Raw genomic sequence first — 21,011 nt, 5'->3', positions numbered from 1 at the left:
CAAACATTCTTCTATTTTAAAGTTATATCAGCATTAACGGCAATCAATGCAAATTCTTTCTTTTACTGCTAGACAAGTAGTAGTTTTTGGTTAACTCACAACACCACAAGAGCTTCATAAGTCATTGCGAGATATTTGTAAGTATTGCTATCTGAGAAGCACTTCATTTTTAAAAAGTTCACTGTCATATCATTAAAACGTTTTGCCAAAGCAAGATTGTCTCCAAAGAAATCATGGTTTTGTTTAAATGAATATCAATTCTTCATCTAGCAAACATTTCCTAAATGAGAACTGTTGACTTTTGGCTTGCTTGCTTGCTTAACATGGACTTTTGCCTAAAGCACTTTCTTTATTTATTTAGGAAAAACTATTAAAGTTTTTCTTATTCCTTTTTTTTAAAATTATTTTTTCAAGCATTTGAAATTTCAAGGTCAAATCTCAATATGAAGGTTTTCAAACTGCAAGTCATAAGTTGCTGGAAGGTACAGATGAGGGTTTTGAGCTTTTAACAAAGCAGAAGTTCTTTTCAAATTTATATAAGAGTTACATAGATGCTAGTAAAAGCAAAGCAGCATAAGGTGTCTTAATCCTTCCAACCATTAAATTCTAGTAGAATGCCAGGCTTCCTCTAGACATGAACAGCTTGTAAAACAAACAAAAAAACCCTCAATTCTCACCCACTCCAGGTTAGCCTTATAAGAGATATAATCATTATTTTTATGGAAATCTGAGACTATTGAAATAATAAAGATTAAAATATCTTTTCACAGCTGTGGAAGACCTGAACTTTTCTAGCACATTTCTTAAGTAAAACTGGTATATATGTATGCCTAGGATTACAACTATAAAATATTACGGTACAGAAGAAGAAGTGGCACTTAAATTCCACAGCAGCTAAATTCCCAGCGCAATAATCCACAACCTCTACAAGCCCACAGCACAGAACTACTGAGGTTTGTCCTTCACAAAGTTCAGGAAAACAGCTTTTTAACATGGAAAATTCTGAACCAGCATGATTTTCTAGCATTTAGCTTGCACGTTGTTTCTTAGTTGTTTCCTTAGGACTTTTTTTGGTGACTCGTTGCCTTTACTTATAGATTTCCTGATTAAAAGTATAAAGACAAAAAACCCCACTATTTTTAAAATCTTCCTTCCAAAAACATATGCAAATTCATTCTCTCCTTCTAACTCCTGCTGTTATTATTTTTAAGTCAATTAATTCCATATGTAAGATTGGATGAAGGGTAGAAAGGAAAAGAGAAATATGCTCAAGTCAGTGCCTGTAACCATACTCAGTGGCTTTGTTTTAGTGTTTGTCACTTACTGGGTATTCACTTTTTTAAGTCTTCAAGAAAAAGATAATTCAATGATGAAAGTAGATAAAAAAGCAAGTTTGACAGTGACATAAAGAGTCATCTATTCAGTTAAAAAGGTAAATCTAAGATGCCTTCAACCACTCAAAGAAAGTATATGGATTTAGAGACTGATGTGTCGAATGTAAGAGGGGCAGTAAGCAGAAATAAAACAGCATGAAGAACAGACTGCATATGGTCAGAAAAAACATGATACAGATCAAACAGGATCTGTCCTAACAGACAATTAACCAAATATTTCTTTTCAGTTTTTAAAGAGCAAAACTGAAAACACTAGAAACATGCAGCTGACTGTGGGGTTGCTTAGTGTCCTAAGAATTAAGAAGTCGTTAGTTCAACGCTCAAGATTAGTCATACTATAAAGTTGACATTTGATATTTTTCTTGACCACATGAGCTTCTGAGCTCAGCCAAGAAGAAAAGAGATGCACAGACAATTCATCATTGCACATATAACCTCACACTAGTGGTCCCTAACAGAGGATGAGAGATGGAAGAGATTCAGATATCACCTGTTTGAATCCCAACACTAAGAGAGAGAGGAAACAAAAAAAAATTTGGCTGAGAAAGAGAAAATACAGTGTTGTCTACTGCACATCTTGCTGAGCATTTCCAGCTGTGGTTAGGGGCTTGGGACTATTGTCCTATACTGAATACAGAAAACTACATAGATGCAGCTCTTACAAGCAGTCCGATAGCTAAAAGTGAGCTAATTAGCTCCTGGGTGCAAATGATTTGGGATCCAGTACAGCTTTTAATTGCATTGTATCTCTACCCTTGGAGACACTCAAAAACCATCTGTATGTATTCCTGGGCAGCCTGCTCTAGGTAGCCCTGCTTGAGCAGGAGGATTGGACCACATGACCTCCAGAGGTCCTTTCCAACCTCAGCCCATTCGTGATTCTGTGATGAGGAAGTTACACTAATGAGAAGGGCCCTGAACATATCCTTCTTCAGAGCTTTAAGCAAAGTCCAGCTGAGTGGCTGTGTCCAAACTCAACTATGCTGCTGAGAAGCATCATTGTGAAGCAGAAGGGAGGTTCTAGCCCACCTTTTCCTTGGGAGCTGCTTTTTGGCTATGGCTGTACCACTGGCTCCCCTCACTGTTTCACTATAGGCTATGACTGTGTCTGCTCTTTCACCACCCTGATCGTCACCCTGGCTCAGATTTGCTGGCTCAAACGTGCCCCATCTTACTGTGGGCTTTCTGGGAAATCACTGGTCAGACTCTGCCCCTGACTGCTGTCTCCAGACCTAATCCCAGCCCTGACTCACCGCTCAGGACCCTGTCTCCTTGTTGGGATGATCATCCACCTTGTTACAATGCAGGGTTCCCAACCAATCCTCGCTGGTGGAGTAGTCAGATCTTTCTGCCCCCCAACAGCATAAAGACAAATTCATTTAATCAATACAAAAAAAATGAAGAAAATTCAGTGGTACATTGGCACTAAATGTCAAAAGTACAGGAATCAAGAGGACAAACAAGCCAGTATTTCAATTTTTTATGCTAAACCAATCTGAGATAGGTACAACCATATCTGCAAATACAGCGGGAATTCCCAGTGCATGGTAATATGTAATAAGCATAATACAAGTTACAATATAATACAATCTAAACACACAGAGGATAAAAGAACGCTAGATTTATCTGGTAATACAACAAGGAATGCAAGATAATAGCAAATGCTATGTTTAAATAAATACTATATTTGGAGTCTGAAGGAGTCTAAAATACTCCAAAGACTATAAACACATTATAGCAAGAGTATAAAATTGGCATTTCTTAGCTAGGGATATGGGTAGGTATAGTCAGCCAACATCACAGTAAGTAGCAGGGGAGTAGAAAAAATATCTAGTTAACACATCAGGACAACCTCCTATTTTAACAAAAGGCTCCCTTTGATCCTTAGTGCCTCTGAACAAAAAAAAAGCAAGCATTTCTTTCATTAGAGAAAGAAAAAAAGGGAAGACTTGTTCTGAAGTTCTTCCAGAGTAAACTCCAGTTCTCAGCAAATTTAATTCCTTGGGAAAACATATCAAGTTCACTCTGATGGAACTGGTAGACAGAAAAGGAAAAAGAGATATTTCTACAAGCTTAAAAAAGAAAGTGTTTCTTTTTACCTGTGCTGTCCTGAGATGTGCTCAAAAGAAGCAACCATGAGGAAAATTATAGTACTATTGAGCTTCAGACCAGCCTTTTTTTTTTTTTTAAACTGAAAAGCCAATTAGGAAAAATGGTGAGCTCTTACTTTTATTAGAGATAGCTTTTGTTTCATTTTCTAAGAGCCTGGAAAATTTGTCCATTGGCAAATTTCTAAGGGACAACATGTTTTGTGAGTTTTCTGCCCTCATAACCTGCTGTAGGCATGCACTCTTTATGCCTTCCAGAATCAACACCTAGGAAAGGATTATTCCGGTCCTGTCCCAAACATTATTTACAACTTTCATATGAACTTGATTTTACATGTTGTATTTTAAAGGCAGGTGTTTAAAATTGGGTATTTAAACACATGGTTGAGCTTCTGAGCAACAAGACAGGCAAGTTTTAGAGCTGCTTTTAAATGCCCATACAAAGCCAATCTGGAAAAGGAAGGGGAGGGCTCTGTTTAGGAGGAGATCTGACATTTCAGTTGACCAGAAGATGACACACGAAAAGTGACTCTTTCTTGGCCCACACCTCTAACCATGAATTTGCCTGATGACTAGGGCTCTGGGCTGACCCCACTCCCATCCCCTGCTGGCCCATAAGTAGCTGTCTTCAAATTCTTCTCATATCAAGAGCGTATTTCAGTAAAGGGGGAACCATTACTTTTTGTGGCTTTACATGCCATTTCTGGGTTTTGGCAGAATTTCTCTGAACTCATCAAAACTCCAAACCAAATTTTTCTGAGTCAAGAAAAACAGTGAGAATGAGAACAAAACTACTTCTTCCCCTGCAGCTGTTGCAGGCATTTTTCAGTAGACCTTTAGTAAAAGATCTCCATGACACATTTTCAGTGGTGCATCACCTCCTGACATTTGACTAGACACAGTGTGAAATCCTTTACTGGTGAAGGAAGGAGGAATGCATGATGAGGAATGCAGGAACAATTAAGATGCCAAGGTACAGAAAACAGATGCATTTAAAAAAAGACATATAAATATCTTCCAACCTCAAAGACATCTTTGTAATTCACTTTTGAAAACCTGAAGTGTCCTAGAGTTGGTATGCAGTAGACATCTGCAATGCATATGAAAGAGATTCAACACCTTTATTTTTACTAAATAATCAGACTAGTTCTTCCCTTTGTGGGGAAGCCTCCTTTCGAATTCAATTCAAACAGGACTGCATTGGGGAAAACAACACAAGCAGAGCTTCATATAGTCCTACTCACAAGCTAAATACAACCTGCTTATATGACAAAGAAAGAAGCTACTTACAAGACTTGAGGCTCCAGTGCTTGGGCCATCTCAAGTGGTATCTCAATCAAGAAGCAGAACACTGAAAACAAACAAACAAACATATAAACATCATCATTAGCAGACAGCTAAAATCCACCTCACAGTCTCAGTACTAGTGGGGCGTATTCCAGAAGTAAGAAAGTCTGGAAAAGGAAACTCCTGCCACACATGCAATTTCTCTCACCCCACTTGTAAACAGCCTTGTAGAAAAAGAAACAGCAAACACCCCAGATAGAGACCAAACAGGAATGCGTAGATGGCCATTTTGAAGTCAAAACAGCTTGATTAGTTTTTGGTTTTGTTGGGTGGGGTTTTGGAGTCTTTTTTGTTTGGTTGGAGTTTTTTGGGGGGGGTTGTTTTGATGTTTGGGGGTTTTTTTTAATCACTAAACATCAGTGTATGTGTTGGTCAAAACTACTGATTCAATCTTCTTAAGGAATTAAATGGGTATCATTGCATCTCCTGTTCATGGATCCAAATTCATAGATGATTCTGAACTACAAATATCCCAGAGACAAGGAGCCTCCCTAAAAAACAAACAAACAAACAAAACAAAAACCAGGTCTAGTGGTAGCGTGCTACAGTGTGGAAATCAAAACATTTTGCTAATCTCAGCTTTTCTAAACATGCATGTCCCAGTTGCTACATGCTCTCAAGTCTTCTTGTGTCTGTGTCTGTAAGGGTTTTTTTAATATCACTGAAAAATAAAGATTGCCATTTCCCAGCTGAATGGACTGGAAGACTTTTAAAGTTTCTGGATAGAATAGTGGTAAATTTTAAAAGGTCAAACTATTGCATCTCTTACCAGCCATTTCAATTTACTAACAAATATGCAAGTAAAACCTATTCCATCACTTGCAATAACATGAATCATTCCCACACAACACCTCTAAGCAATATTACTCCCCAAAATTCATGACAATAGAAAATTTTCAAATGACAGATAACCTTACATATTTCATAAAATATACATTATATGAAATTCACTCATGTTTAGGTTTGATCACACTGACATTAATGAAGACTAAATATGGCTTTTAGTTTTTAAAATAAAGTGACTTCCTAAAATGTTACCCATTCAAGAGATTTTTTTTCCTGCATCTCCCTTGGTTGGTCTGCTAAAGAAAAATCACTTCCTCTAGACTTACTGTTTCAATTTACACAGTCATCCCAGATTCCCCAAGGTGATGCTGCTAGATGCTGGAAAAGAAAAACTGTGCTGAATTTAAAGTTTTGGCAGAGAAAACTTCTCTGACTTTTTGGCAAAATGATACTAAAGAGTACAGAGTTTAATAAAAAGGAATGGGTCTTCTGAAATCTCATTAGAATCTATGTATGATTTGTAAATTAGATGTAGAACATGCACTACCTCTAAATAATAGTTAATATGCCTGCATTTAAATTTATTGTCAAATGGTTAATAAAGAAGACTGGCTTTATCTTCAGCTTGGTAAATCTATGATATTTTCCAATTGTCACAATCTAGTAGAAAGCATTTATTCAACTCTAAGCAGTGCTAATAAACAATATTTGCTGCCATTTTCTGACAAGAAGTGATACTAGCTGTCACCTGTATAATGTAAATAGATGCATGCAACTTAGGGACACAGGGACAGAAAAGAAAAGGAGTCTATGTTTTTATAATTAATATTGTTGGGGTTTTTAAAATATTTCTTTATTAAATATTTCTTTATTATGTTCCTTGCCTTCTGCTTCACATAGTTAAATATGTTCTCTGGGGTGGTCTTCAATTTTTAAACATTGACAAAAATCTAAGAATCCTGACAAAAACATTCAGTTGAAGAATGACTTTTCACTGTCACCTTCTCAGCTCATAGAGCTTCCTGTCTGCAACCTTCTTCCTTTTCCATAATTTCACAAAATCCACTTAACTACAGATTCCTTTATGGGATAATTAGACTTCAAAATCTTAAACCAGATGCCTCTTTTATATTTCATTATTTCACATATATACAGAGAGCAGCAGTGACCTTCAGGGTTGAATGCATGAGGAACATGCAGCCTCTAAAGTATCTTAAAAGTATACTAGCACTAGTATCTCAGGCACACACAACATGCATATGCAGATTGCATATGCAGATTGCTACTAAAAGGAAAATCTACCTTTAAGATTGAGTAATGAAAAATTTCAAAGTATCTTATGTTGTCTGATCTTCTAGCATACAATTCGGCAGTAGAACAACATATTAAAGAATTCCCATTAGATAAATAGAGCAAAAAACCAACAAATTATTTTATATCAAAGCCAGTTCATTATTTCATTACTACTCAGGACTAAAAAGAGAGAAATCTTACATGATCACTTAATACACCTACAGATTTGTATTAGCTTTCCTGGTCCTTGAGCATAACAATACACCTACCTGCAAGAGATTAAAAATTACTGTCAAAACATTTGATATCCCACAGTATCACACAGTGCTTAAATGGGTTTTCCTCCAGAAGTATTTCCTGAGCATATTGCAGTTGTTTGTCATGATGTATCAACTTTTCCAAAGTTTCCTTCAAAATTTGTCATTACTTTCTCTACCGAAAGTCCCTTAGGCATCAAATAAAATTGCATTTAATTTACATTTTTAAAATGAAATTTATAGAACACAAATATCATATTTTTCTTAATCACCAATATTTTTCTGTAATTATGTGGAAAAATATTCACAATATTTGTTACCATTTTTAACAAAAAACATGTAAAAAAATTAAAATACAGTGGTTAAGAATGAAACTGAATATTACCCATGCTGCTGAGGTGTGGTTTGCTAATAATTACTGATTGTTTTTAAAGAGAGTGACCTATAGCAGCATTTTAATTTCCATTTAAAATATATATACATGCATGTTACTGTATTAGAACATAGAAATTAAATAGAGATAACATACGAAAAGCCTTTTGCCTAGAGACTGACCTTTTCAAGCTTATTCCAGTACTTTACTTGCTCCTAGTTATTGTTCAATATTCCTTTCCCAAAAGCACATTAATAATAATAATAAAAGAAGTCTAACAGCTATGATAGCTGATTTAGAGGTTCAAATTCTTTACTGCAGCAATGAGATGGTTTTAAAAAGGCAAAATGCCAGTCATGAGATTCTACCAGACTATTGGTAAACTACTGACAGCAGCACTACAGCAAATCAATCAACAATGCAAAAAGCTGACAAAGAAAGAAGAAAATAAAGGCTTGAACAACTTTGCAGTTTACAGGCTTTTGTTGACAAATTGTGCTGCCTAATGGCATTTTATCTTGTATTACAGGAAAATTCCAGATTTTGGTGCTAGAACAGGTCAACAAAATCCAAATAAACTTCAAATTTCGGACTACATACAAAAAAACCAAACTATGAAGAAGGCATAAAGATGGCCATGTTCCAAAACAGAAATAACTATTAAAAGCGGCTTTTGAAACAAAAGAACTTTGGTAATATTTTTTTCCATATTTTTTCAGGTTGCTATTTCTAACTAAATTATTTGCATTAAACTTGAAATCTAGCTGGGAGTTAGAATTTTCTCAGTTGACTAATTGACTTTGCCTCACGTGCATAAAAACTCACTAGATTAAATTACAAGCAATCAGTGGTATTTTTCATTTGAAACAGCCTTCAGTAAGCCTCATTTATAAACAAACAAGACACAGCATTATTAATTTATTAATGGACTCAGTGTAGTATATAATGGCATCATTAATACCAAAGTCACTTCTGTTCATGTAAATAATCAGAATTCCAGGAGGAGGAAAATTAACATGACAAATGTTTGGGAGAAAATGTGGAAACCTTAAGTATGCAAACCAATTTTTTTAAATGCCTGTTGAGGCCAGTGGCTGACCAGCTCCTGATGAGAAATGGCTGCATGTAGCTGTCAAAAGGAAACAGTGGAATCGGCCTGCCCCTCTGAACTGCTCCCATATCACACCAGTATAAACCAACTCTCTAAAACACTGACAATAATTAGCTTTAGAAAACATCAGTACTAAGTATGGTTGCTTATTTTTGTCAGGACCCTTGGGACTGTGCCCCATGGGTGAAGGTCACCCTTGGCTCCCCATCTCTTGGGACCCGCCAGCTCTTGCTGCTCCATGATAATTATAACTGAAACAGACAAGAACATCAAAGCGAAAGACAGATGGAGTACTGAAACAATGGATTTATGTTCACAGAATAAACAGAATTTCCAGCTACATCTGCCCATTCACACATTTAAATACTTTAGCTTAGGATGCAGGTTTTTTGACCTATATTGTTAGATTTTATTCCTTACTTGTAGCACATCATTTTACAAGATTCTACAGAAACTTCACAAACCTTTTGAGCCCACAGTCAACACTGTCTTTACCGCCTTCATTTTAATTCATGTGCTTTTTTAACATCTATTCACCACTGGCTTTAGGAGAGCACTTGACGGCCCGAGCCACACTTCTCTTGGGCAGACATAAAACAAAAACCTAGAGTTTTTTTTAAGACCTTGCAGACTTTTTTTGTGGCAAAAAGGAACAAGTGAAAGAAGCAGAGGTGTGCAAATTAAAGAAATAATTTATAAAAAAAACCTCTACTCAACCCAAGAGCTTTCTAAGTCATATCTTGTCTCCTAGCTTGACAGGGTCCATGCCACAGGCACCAAGTCACAGACTTGGTGAGAATGAGAGAATGTGCAGGGCAGGGAGAGAGTGAGCAATGTAGGAGCTAGAAGAGGCTGCAATTAGATGGTGAAAGAAAATATGAGAGACACGAGAAGGAGGAGAAGCCAAGCACTGAAGGGCTAACAGCACAGGTAAACCAGAGAAGCTGTCCACATTGCAACAGTTTGATAAATTAAGCATTTTCAGCTGTAAAAGTCAATTGACAGCTCAGCCACATCCTCTATCTTTGGTGCATTTAGAAAGGAAAATTATTCCCCTCTGTCTTTACCAGGCACATTCCCACTTTTACAGTCAATTTCAGACCCCAGGAAATATTAATGTCTCTGTTACAGAACGCACAGCCCCACCAGCCCCACTGACTAAGGTCTGACCACCCACCCCCATATTACCCTCATGATTCTCCTTCAACTGCCTCAATACCCCTGCCCTATTCAAACACCTACTGGTACTTGTGCCGTTGTTGAGGTTGAAGCAGAAGAGACAAAGGCTCATGAGCCCACTTCTCAGTTTTTACTAGAAATGCCTCCAAATGCAGCCTTTAAACTCTTCAAAATAAAATTTATCATTTTATAGCAAAGATTTCAAACTCCCAGTGATTCTGTACAAAGTAAGGACAAGGCAGAAAAACGGGGATGTGCATAAAGGTAGCAAATGTCTCATGTCACATTTCAGGTTCCTAATTTTTCCAAGAACTGGGAAGAATACTGTATGCGCTTACCTCCATTACTGAGGGCACACATTATGTCTTTCCAATAAGCACAGGTTGCTTTCCTCCATTAAACCAATTCTGCAAACTTTGTATGAACCCACAGACCACTGTCAGCTTTCCCAGAAGAAAAAATAAAAAGAGAAAATTAAGAAAAATTAATCAAGGCAGCTGGGAATATATATATTTTTTTTCACCCTGAAAGAAGGATGGGAGCAGAGAAAGGAGAAATACCATTGTTTATTTTTAAAAAGTCATTCTAAATTGATTTAGCCCAGAAAGTTCAAACCTACTTTCATACATTGGATTACTGTGAGGGTTTGTCTCTCTGATTAGCACTGGGATACTAAAAGAATTGATTAACATTTATTCCTGTATAAATTATAACAGCAATTGATTTTTTTCTACTATCTGCAATTGATCTGAAAGCAGATACAACAGAACCAGTCCAAAGAAGAGGAAAAAGTAGTGTCCCTAAAAAGAAGAGGAAAGTCACTGAACTAAGCTAAAGGTGACTATCAAGGAATCAACCAATTAATGTTTCCTGTGCATATCCATATATCCGTCATGTTTTGGAAGAAGACAGGTAAGGAAATGCCAAAATGAAGAGCATGAGCTGTACTTGATGAGCCAAAAGAAGGGCTTCCCATAGCAAGAAATAAGATGAATTCACTCCTATGTCACTAAAACTGAAAAGCATCTGGCATACAATATTCTATACATAACTTTTATAGAAATTTTGCAGTTTACAAATTTACCTCCTGATGATAAATATTAAGTCTGAAAATGCTATACATTGAATAAAGGACAAGAAGCACTGAATCACAACCAAAAATATTTTGCGTCTTATTTACTGTAGTGAGAACATGCAGCCTATCTGTTAATACCCCAGCAGCCACTGACAGGAAAGAACTTGAAATGTATCCAGGATGTGCGACAATGTCTGAGACAGGGAAATGTTTCTTGGTTAATTCCATAATAACAATCCCTGATGTTGGTGGCCTAGGTGGTTGGTGGAATTGCAAAATAATTTAGACTGGAATGTCATTTGGCCCCAAGTCCTCCTTCAAATTTGTTGCTGAATCTGACTTCGAAGTTAAATCACGTCATTAGGGATGAACAATACTCAGTTAAAGCTTTGGGCATTTCCACTGATGGATATGCCCTCGATGGGCACTTTTCCTAATGTTTAATCATTATCACATTTGAAAAATTATTTTCTTCTAGTATCTAACCAGATTTGTCTCGTAACTTGTGCTGTTGCTTCTCGCTCATTGACTGCACAATCCTGAGAGCTCATATCTACAACGTCCCATTAGATAACTGAAGATACCACTAAGATCACACACAAACCTTCTTTTCTCCAGATTGAATAACCCAGAGACTTTAGTCCCTCCTCATTTATCATTTCTCCAACACTCATCTTGGCGACCCCACACTGGACTCCCTATAGACATCTTTTTTGTGCTGGGAGTCCAAAGTTGCACATGGTAATTCAGCTGCAAACTCACAAATGGCAACAAAAGATGTAAAAAGGAAAAAAAAATAAAAAAAGGAAAAAAAAACCCAAACCAAACCAAAAAGATAATAATTTCTACCTACTCTCCGCACCCTTCTTATTACAACGCAAAATGTGGCTCATTTTCATGACACAGATGCACTGTTGACTTGTGTTCAGCCTTTCCAACACAATAACCAGGTCTTTTTCTACAGAACTGTGTTCCATACAGCACTCACACAGCCTATGCTCTTGCACAGAATAACTGTCCAGAACTGTAAAACCACCACAAGCTTACCAATGGCTTTCCCCCTGCAAAGACCTGAAAGAGAAAGCCACTTGCTTAAGGATAAACTGGCATATGAAGGTTAAGAGCTCTGCCACAGAAAGATGGATGGATGCTCTACACCAGCAGTTGTAGTCTTTTCTTTCACACGTCTATCTCTGTCCATAACTAAACAAGCTAAATCCAGAATCTAACCTGAAGTATATCTAATCTGTTCTCTATAATTCTGCAGCGACTTGTTCCATTTCAATGCAAAACGCCAACAGAAGCAGATTTATCAGCTTTTGTCACTGTCAAATACTCAAAAGGTATTCAGCATTTCAAATTTTAAAACTTTATAAGGACTGAACACAAACTTTTATCTAACATACAGAGTAAGGAAGTGTAAAAGGCCAAAGCAAAATATTTATAATATGTGTATGCCACAGAGCAGGGTATAAGGATGGGAATTTGAGGATGCAAAACCCAGCCATACAATTTCTCCCCTGTAAAAATGCAATAGATGTGATAATAAGGCTAAGGATAGGAACTTTACAGGCCTTATCCTCACATCCCTTCTAAGTGCAATACAAAGCAGAGTGCATACATACTCTATATGTATATTCAGCAGATTACATTTATCTCCTTCAAACATCTGATGTATGTAAAAAACAACTAACACTTGTTACTTCAATTCTGATTCAGTGAGGTATTTTACCTAGCAAGTTATTATCATTTCAAAGTCCTCCCAACTTTTTGAGGCTTCGTTATGATCATAACAGACTCTTATTTTAAATATTTCCAAATGATACAGCATTGCCCAGAGAATACACCAACCCTTTACAATAAACACTAATGAATCCTACTATTTAAGCAGCATTTTCTTCTTGCACAATACTTAACATCAATTGCATCAGTTTGGTACAGCTTATTATCCTAATAATAATGAGCCTCTCCCCATGCCAAAAACTAATGAGGTGCCATCATTTTTTGAGAATGGATACACTGAACAGTGTAGTTGTACTGTCCTTAAGGATAGCTAGACTATAGACTCTCTGGAAAGGAGTTTAGACCCTGTCAATGTGAATATACTCTTTAGCTGAGCAGATAGTCCAGCTTATAAATTCTGTGGCCAGCTGGCAGATTGAAAACAACTGAGCAAACCCTTTATAGAGAAAAAATATGATCTGTACAAAATGTTAACATGAAAGCTTAGCCATGCTTGTAGCATAACATATAAATTGACAGCTGAGTAGTTAGTTATGACTCCCAAGCTTCCAAAACTTGTAGTTAAATCCCTACATGTATTTTGTTGCTACACTATACTTCTCAATTAATGGCTATATTAACTACTCTAAATGAAAGAAGCAGTGTTAAGCCCCTCAACAACAAAGCTTTTCAGTATGCATTGAAATTTCTCTTGAGTCTGTCTGAAAAGACAGTGTAAAAACATGGGAATCAAGAGAGGAAATGCAACCAAAATGTTGTCTGAAATGAAATGAAAATGGTACATAGAATATCTGAAGTTGGAAGGGATGCTGGCAGGTCACCTAGTCCAACCCCCTGCCCAAAGCAGGGCCAACTACAACATGTTGACCGTGGATGTGTCCAGTTGGGTTTTAAATGTCTCCAAAGATGGAGATGTCATAGGGTTTCTGGGCAGACCGATCTGGAAGTCTTTGATCACTCTCACAGTAGTAAAATTTCTTACATTTAAACTGAATATCCCGTATTCGAATTTGTGCTCATTGCCCCTTGTCCTGTCACTAGGCACCACCGAGAAGAGCCTATCTCAGTCTTTTTTTACCCCTGCCCCAACATATGGGGTAGGGGGAATAAGAGGATCTGGAAATAATACTCACTGGTTGTGAACTATAACTTAACTATCTGCATTAGACTTACACAAAGTATGGACAACATCCAGACAAAGGCCTTTCTCCACATACTTGTGTTTAGATACTATTTCTCAACATCCAGGAAAATATATTGTATATGTATGTATAAAAATAATCTATATTATATACACCATAGAATATAAATAGAAAGCTTGCGGGCTTCCTAGGTAAGATGAAAGGTGCCATGTGTATGACAGAAATAGGCAGTAGTCATTTACAGAATTTCACTCTTCAGTAACTAAAAAGGATGTTTCAATAATTAAAAAGATAGTTTAAGTAAAACTAACTTTCATATTTTATTCAAAGTCTCTTTTGATTCTATTCTAGAAAACATGTCAGCTTCCTTTTGGTTTTATTCTTTGTGTCTATCCAGTAATGTTTGTATTTACATTTTCCAGTAAAAAAATAAATTATCTTGAGAATATATAATTACTAAAAATTACTATTTTTCACCAATAAAAATACTCCAAATACAACATTGAACTAAGCAGTTTTTCAATGTTTTAGATTTTAGTGAGGTTTTTTGTTTGCTTTTCAGCAGGGTGTTTGGTTGGTTGGAGGGTAAAGGAGAGGGCTGTTTTGGTTTTTAGATAGAAACTCTATTCCTAATGTAATGCTCTTCCTTTATCCTGTCACAGTATCTATATTAATGAAAAAAACATGGCAAAAGTAGTCCACCACACTTTGTGTTAAGGTTTGATATACTGTACACAATTTCCAGTATTTTAAAATACATTAGGATATTACAGAAAGAAGGGGGTTATATAAAATAAGAGAAAAGACATTTTGGTTTTCCACAAGAGCTCTACACTCCTGACAGATGCAGCCTTCCTTGTACCATGACATTTGTTTATGAACCTATAGAGAATGAGGAGCCATGGAAGTGTTCTGGTTAATACATATGTCATAACTACATCCAGGTAAGAAAGAGGACTGCACCCATAAATGAAGAGAGAGAGTAGTGTGATAATTCACATTGTATTTAGAACAAAGGGAACTATACTAATACTATCAAATAACACTGCATAGAAACTTAAACTATATTGATTTCTTCAAGAAATTCCTGAAGAGTTGCAGGAATGTGGTTAGCAATACAATTAGCTGGCTCTGTTCGATACGAGATTTTTTTTTCAGTTCAGCTGTTAAAAAAGTGAAATTCCTTTAACAAAATCCTCCAGAGGTCAGCTTTGCTAAGAAGTGAAACTGTCAGGCTTCTCATCCTTGCTTAGTAATTGCGCACTTGATGCAACTGTAAAATGTATCCGTTGCTGCAAGCTGTTCTTTTCAGTGAAGTAAAAGAGAAAATTTTCCAACTATTTGCAACCAACAGATCATTAAAAACAATCCCATACATACAGCCACCAGAAGCATCTAGTGTTTTCCTGACTCCTTTCTGCAAGCTTCAATTACTCTTTTTAACTTTAGAGTAAAAAGACGTTCTACACACAAATTTTAGGTTACATAATAATGCTTTGGAAGAGCCTGCACACATTTCTTTAAAGTTTGCCAAGTCTTTAAAATGTCACTGACACAATTTTAACACCAAAAGTATCAGATATTTCTATACTCATTACACTTTTCATACATTCATTGCATCCTCTACAGGCTAATGCAGTTTCTAAAAAGAAAAAAAAAAAGTAGAAAAAAAGAAATCTGTGAGGACCACCTAAAGGTATAGGAAATCAATAAAAAGTAACTGTCTGGCTTCAGACAGTTTTCAGATGGGAGAAAATGCAAACCTGTATAAACCTATATATTTCATAATGAAATATAACTACAAAGCTCTAACAGAGAACAAAAAGTCAAAATACCTGTTTCCTCACAGACAAACACTGTGGTTCATGAACTCTGTGGGCCTCAAATATCAGGCAGAGCCATAATACTTCTTTAAAAGCTAAAACAGGTAAAAAATGTCCAGCTTCAAACAGGACTACAAAATATTTTGGACTTGAGTAATGTTGTCAAATCGTAAGGGAAGAATTGGAACAAACTAACTTAGATTCCAGTTGGATAAAAATCTTCCAGTCTTCTTGACAAGTCTTTCAGGGAAAAAAGGACAAATAATGAGCAGTTCAGCAGCAGTCTCTACTCACTGTCACTGTCACTGCCACTGCTGTATCTCAGCAGCAGCATCTGTTTTTACACAATAAGTAAGAGACTTCCAGATCCATGTTTTTAAGAAGTGGCCCAAACTAATTTACTTCAACCATCTGAAAGTCTCAAAAGCTGATAAATTGTTTTTGAGAAGTATTCCAGTTTGAAATCTGCTATCTTCTACCAGCCTTTGTTATATCATGCTCCTTGTTTAAAATAAAACTAGATGATGACACTACATGCCCAAGGATTTCTCTGCTTTCTTGGCCTCTGCAGGACACACTCTCTCTCTTCTACCCAAAGACCACTGAGCAACCTTCATCCTCTCAGCTGTACGTGCCATCGTTAGCATGCGGGACTCTCACCCTTGCAACCCAGGTTCGAATCCCAGTCCCCCGGGCAGATGGAGCCCGTTAGCCCTGTGAGGCCATCCATCTAAGAGAAGGTCACTCTAAACAAACCTACGTCCTGAGGACCTCACTGCCATTGTCCAAGCTCGCTTGGCCCCGGCAGATGAACCTTAGGATTAAAGGGTGGGCTCAGTTCAGCGCAGGCTGTGTCTCACCTAAAAAATCCATTGCGCAGGCTGGAAAGGTAAAAGACCTTTCCCAAAATCTTCGTTTACGAAGACTGGCCATTACATGCCATCGCTTTTCCCTCACCATATTGAGGAGGGTTCAAAATCCCCATCCCCCATTTCCCCCTCCATCTGCTTCATACTAAGTTCATCCAGTCTTCCATCCCATCTGTCATGCCAGAACCCTGGCCCCCTTTTTCATCCCCTGTGTAGGCTTATGCACACCTGAATCATCTCCCCACACTGCCAAATCATTCTTTTCTTGCAGACTTAGAAACAAATCACTATGCGAGTTAACATTTTAGAATCAAAAAGGGGATAGTGAGGCTTTTAATATGGAAGGTAGCCGTTCATTCAAGGTAATCACTGACTGGTTTATCTTCTATAGTCATAAAGAGACAATGAAGTTGATGGTGCAACTATTCCTCTGCTCTTCCAGTGATCATCAAAGTGACTAAAATTCCACCCAGAAATGCCTGAAAGAACTGTTAAAATTGCCAGATTGATTAGTGCTTCTAGAGTTACTATACCAGAGACTTCCACAGAAAAGCCATTCAAAGCAAATGACCATTTCAATCAGCCAAAAAAGGAAAAAGATAATCAAATGTCAAAATATTTCTGGTTTACATTGCTGTCAATTCAAGCCCAAATATAAAAATAATGGTAATATGCAAAACTTCCATTCTAACAGTCATCAGTCATTGTTCAATAATTCTCTACAGTTTTAAATCACATGTTTAATAATCATGTGGGAGCATGGGCAATATCATAGAAAAAGTATCAAATAAATGTGAGTTAAAATTACACAACTGAACAACCAGTAATAACATCTTATTTAAATTTAAATAGGCAGTTCTGAAAAAGACTAGGGGAGAAAAATATCTAACTCTTCAATGGGAAAATTAACTAACAAAACATACACTTTAAAGTTTCTTGCTCTCACCTTTATTGTAGTTAGTATATTAATCAAACTACAACTGCAAAACAAGATTAAATTATGAAAAACTCTGCCTCAAAGAACTGATGATTCAATCATCAGGGTAGCATTTGAGGAAGTTAAATATTAAATATAAAATAGATAAATAAAAGCCTCCACTGCCACCTTCCTTCTCTTCTGAAGAGAATATCATTCTGAAGCTATCCATCTGTGAAATATGTGAAACCTATCAAATTGCTGGAAAAAGGAAGGATAAAAAAATGGGATGCACTCTAAGTTTGTTCTGCTGATTTTTTCTATCTAAGCATCTGCTATTGGTCTCTCCTGGAGATGGGATACAGCATAAACCTCACAGCTATTCTGACCCCCCTAGTACAGACATTCTCATGTCACATTAGGGCGAAAGAGTTTGCTTTCTCTGAGCCAAGTTCCTTGACTAAAAAGAGGAAAGAGAAAGGTAACAGCACACCAAAGAAAATTTGTTTGTAGCTCCTATTCTGTGCAGATCACGGCTTGCACCCAGCTGTCTGTAGAAGCTCCCAGCAGAAGCTGAGACCTGCACTACCAGGGCTGTCCTACTGTCTGCTCACACTCCAACTTATGGAAAAAAGGGTGGATGTAGCCACGTGGAACCTTGGAACCTAAGTTACCATGTTGTCCTACAGCAACTTCGGCACCAGCAACACCCAGAGGCCTGACAAAGCTCCATACCATGCTGCCAATCCAAACACAGAGGGTAGGACAGCAACAGGATTCACATCCCTGTCTGTTCTAGTTCCCACCTTCTTCCCCAAGACCCCATGTCTCAGTTTAACAAGATTACAAGTTTGAAATTAGGCGGCTTCAAGTGAAAAGTGTGGAAAAAGAATAGAACAGCTCTTTATTAACAAAATCCGAATAAACAACAAATGGTGCAATCAAAATTTTCAAAAGTAATAAAGTCCCAATTCCCCAGGTGGGGGGAGGGACGGGAAGGGCTGAAGGCAAAAACTGTTCCCGGCAGCTCAACAGCTGCTCGCAGCCACGTGAGCTGCCGGCGGCTTCGCAGTCAGCAATGAAACAGTCCTTTTTTTCACAAGCAATCCCAGGTCAGCTCTGATAATGCAGCCTCACGCCTCGAGGGCAGAATACCTCGCTCCGAGGTGGGTCGGTCGCTCCCTCTCAGTCATCCTCCACGAGGTGTCCGGTGGGGAAAAACTTCCCCTCAGGAAAAAAGAAAAGCAGGCGACCGAAAAAAAAACAACTGAAAAGCAGCTCCCGCTTTGTCCGTCGGTGAAAAACCCAGTCCTCCGGACAAAGGACTCCCGAGGCGTGGCCCCGGCCCGATCAGTTTCGGGGACCTCCCCGTCCCCCCGCTCCCGCGCTGCCCAGCGCAAGTGTGCTTTGCCATCCTGTAAATCTATACAGTGACTTAAATAACAAGAAAAGTCCTATTTTTCCTAATTCGTGCTTTGATAATGTTAATGTCACCTTTGGCTTTATGGTGAAAAAATAAATATGGTAGACTTTTCCAAGGATTTTACTTTTTAAAAAGTCCCAAGAAAGTCAGGAAAACACATGGGGTTACAAATTTGTATCAGCATTTATTTGGGAGGAAAAAAATAGCCACTCATAATGATGGCTTAATGCTGCCTGTTTAATTGATGAGGCAAATCTATTAATCTTAAGTTTTATATAAAAAAACAAGCACTGATTTACAGCAGACACATACTTCTGTGTATTGCTATATACACATAGCACAAATCTTTCATTTTTAAACCCAGGTAGACCAAAAGATACAAACCAGAAATCCATCATGCACTCAGAACAAAATATTATCCTGGATTTGACAACGGGTGGGAGTAACAGCATACTTGTGTTTGTCTGGCTTTGCGTGCACAGCAACACAATACAATACACAGACTAAGGAAAATTCATCCTTGGTTGTAAAAAAAAAAAAAAATTATTCATATGACAAGTTAATTTTTATAGAGAAAATAAGATAATTATTTGGGTTCTTTAGAAACGTGTCTAAGTGGTAAAGTCCATGACAGATTAATGGGCAAAATACAGCAGGACAGCTGGGAGTTTACAGTAAATGAAGTATATAACATATCTGACAATTTTTCTACGGCACATAGCACATATATACGTATATGCTCATTTACAAAGCCCTAGTGGTTGAATTAAATTAAACCATTTTCTAACTCCTAAATTGGCCAATTGTAAGAAGCTTGGCTGTCAGGTCTATTTTAAAGGAAGATTCATTAAGCAGTAGCCTCCATTTCTTTCTTTGCAAGACAACATGAGATGCAGTTAATGATTTGAAAAAGAATCTGTAGGCTGCAACTAATGATCCATTTGGGTCAAAGTTTCTATTGAACCTGTTAGTTCCATTTACAAGAGATTTCCATGTCTTGTACAAAAGATGTTTACATTTCTTGGTGGATGTCCTTTCAACAACAGCCCACTGGATCTGCTGAGACTCCATATCACATGAAACTTGCATATCCCAAGAAATATACATATTTTTGAGTGTCCTAATCAAAGACCCAGATAGTAAAATTGTTTAAATTTGTTGACATACATGGCAGTGCAATCTAGTACTTCACTGCTTGGAAAGCACTTATTTTTCCAAAGTTACTTTGTCTTTTGTATACACCTAGATACCTAGTGGTTTTGAATATGCTAACTGCTTCGAGGCAGAATAATACAAAGCTGGTTACATAATAAAGAAGGAAGAGAGTTATGATGAGGAGAAAAGTGTTGATTAAACTGGCATAAGCAGCCCAACTGTTAAATGCAGATCCACAACAGAAACACAGTTTCCTACAACTCCAACTAGAGAACAGACATTGAAGTGATCCTGAACTTGCATGGGTGGAGACGGAAGAGTAAGGAGAGCTGTAACACAGCAAAAGATCAGATGAAGCAGAAGGGTTGCTACTATTTTTATTAAGTAGAATACAGCAGGTAAACATTTTCCCATTCATTTCCAAAGCCATATGTTCATAGACACACGTGCTCTGAGGAAAGGCTTTTGTTTTAAGAAGCCACTAAATTTCCGTATCTAAACACTATCACATTGCTCATTATGTCTAACATCACATTTTTGACAGATTTCTTTAACTGGGAGCCTGGCTGGCAAAGCAGCATTTAATTCTGTCTCCTTTTCCAATATTCTTCAAAGCTACCTGATGAAATAACACCAAAATTCCTCAAAAATCAAGTTTTTATACTCCTTCATTCATTGGTGTTGCCATCAGATATCACATATATATACATATGTACACATACAGTCTCGATAAATTTCACACCAATTTCAATGTCAACATTTCAGCCCAAAACCCCCACAAATTTTGCTGCAACACTGCTAACCTTTTTACTTTAGTGAAACCAGAAGCAGAAAAAGCAACAATTTTAAAAACAAAAATGACTCTAGAAGCCACTTGTTAAAAGACAGCATTTGTTTTGATAGGTAGATTTCCTACCAGATTGTTATGAAAAACTTTCTGCAAATAGTTTGAGGGTTTTTTCAGAGGACATAACTTTGTTATTTTCATTTGTTCTCTCTTGTCAAAATATGTCTTTT

General features: G+C 37.2%; 1 long non-coding RNA gene across 2 annotated transcripts in view; it reads right to left on the bottom strand.

The window, feature by feature from the left end:
- LOC113966321 overlaps positions 1 to 17,995 on the bottom strand; it is a 68,411-nt gene extending 50,416 nt beyond the window's left edge. For both annotated transcript variants that reach the window (XR_003533778.1, XR_003533777.1), the window contains exons 1-2: positions 17,908 to 17,995; positions 4,793 to 4,853 (exon numbers count right to left, since the gene is read on the bottom strand). This is a non-coding gene — a long non-coding RNA (uncharacterized LOC113966321). The remainder of the gene's footprint in view (positions 1 to 4,792; positions 4,854 to 17,907) is intronic.
- Positions 17,996 to 21,011: the final 3,016 nt, after the last annotated feature.

The sequence above is a fragment of the Neopelma chrysocephalum genome, unplaced genomic scaffold (genome assembly GCF_003984885.1).
Source record: "Neopelma chrysocephalum unplaced genomic scaffold, ASM398488v2 Primary Assembly neopelma1_59, whole genome shotgun sequence".
NCBI lineage: Eukaryota > Metazoa > Chordata > Aves > Passeriformes > Pipridae > Neopelma > Neopelma chrysocephalum.
The sequence above is the reverse complement of the archived record's forward strand: the minus strand, read 5'-3'. Positions and strand labels throughout refer to the sequence as shown.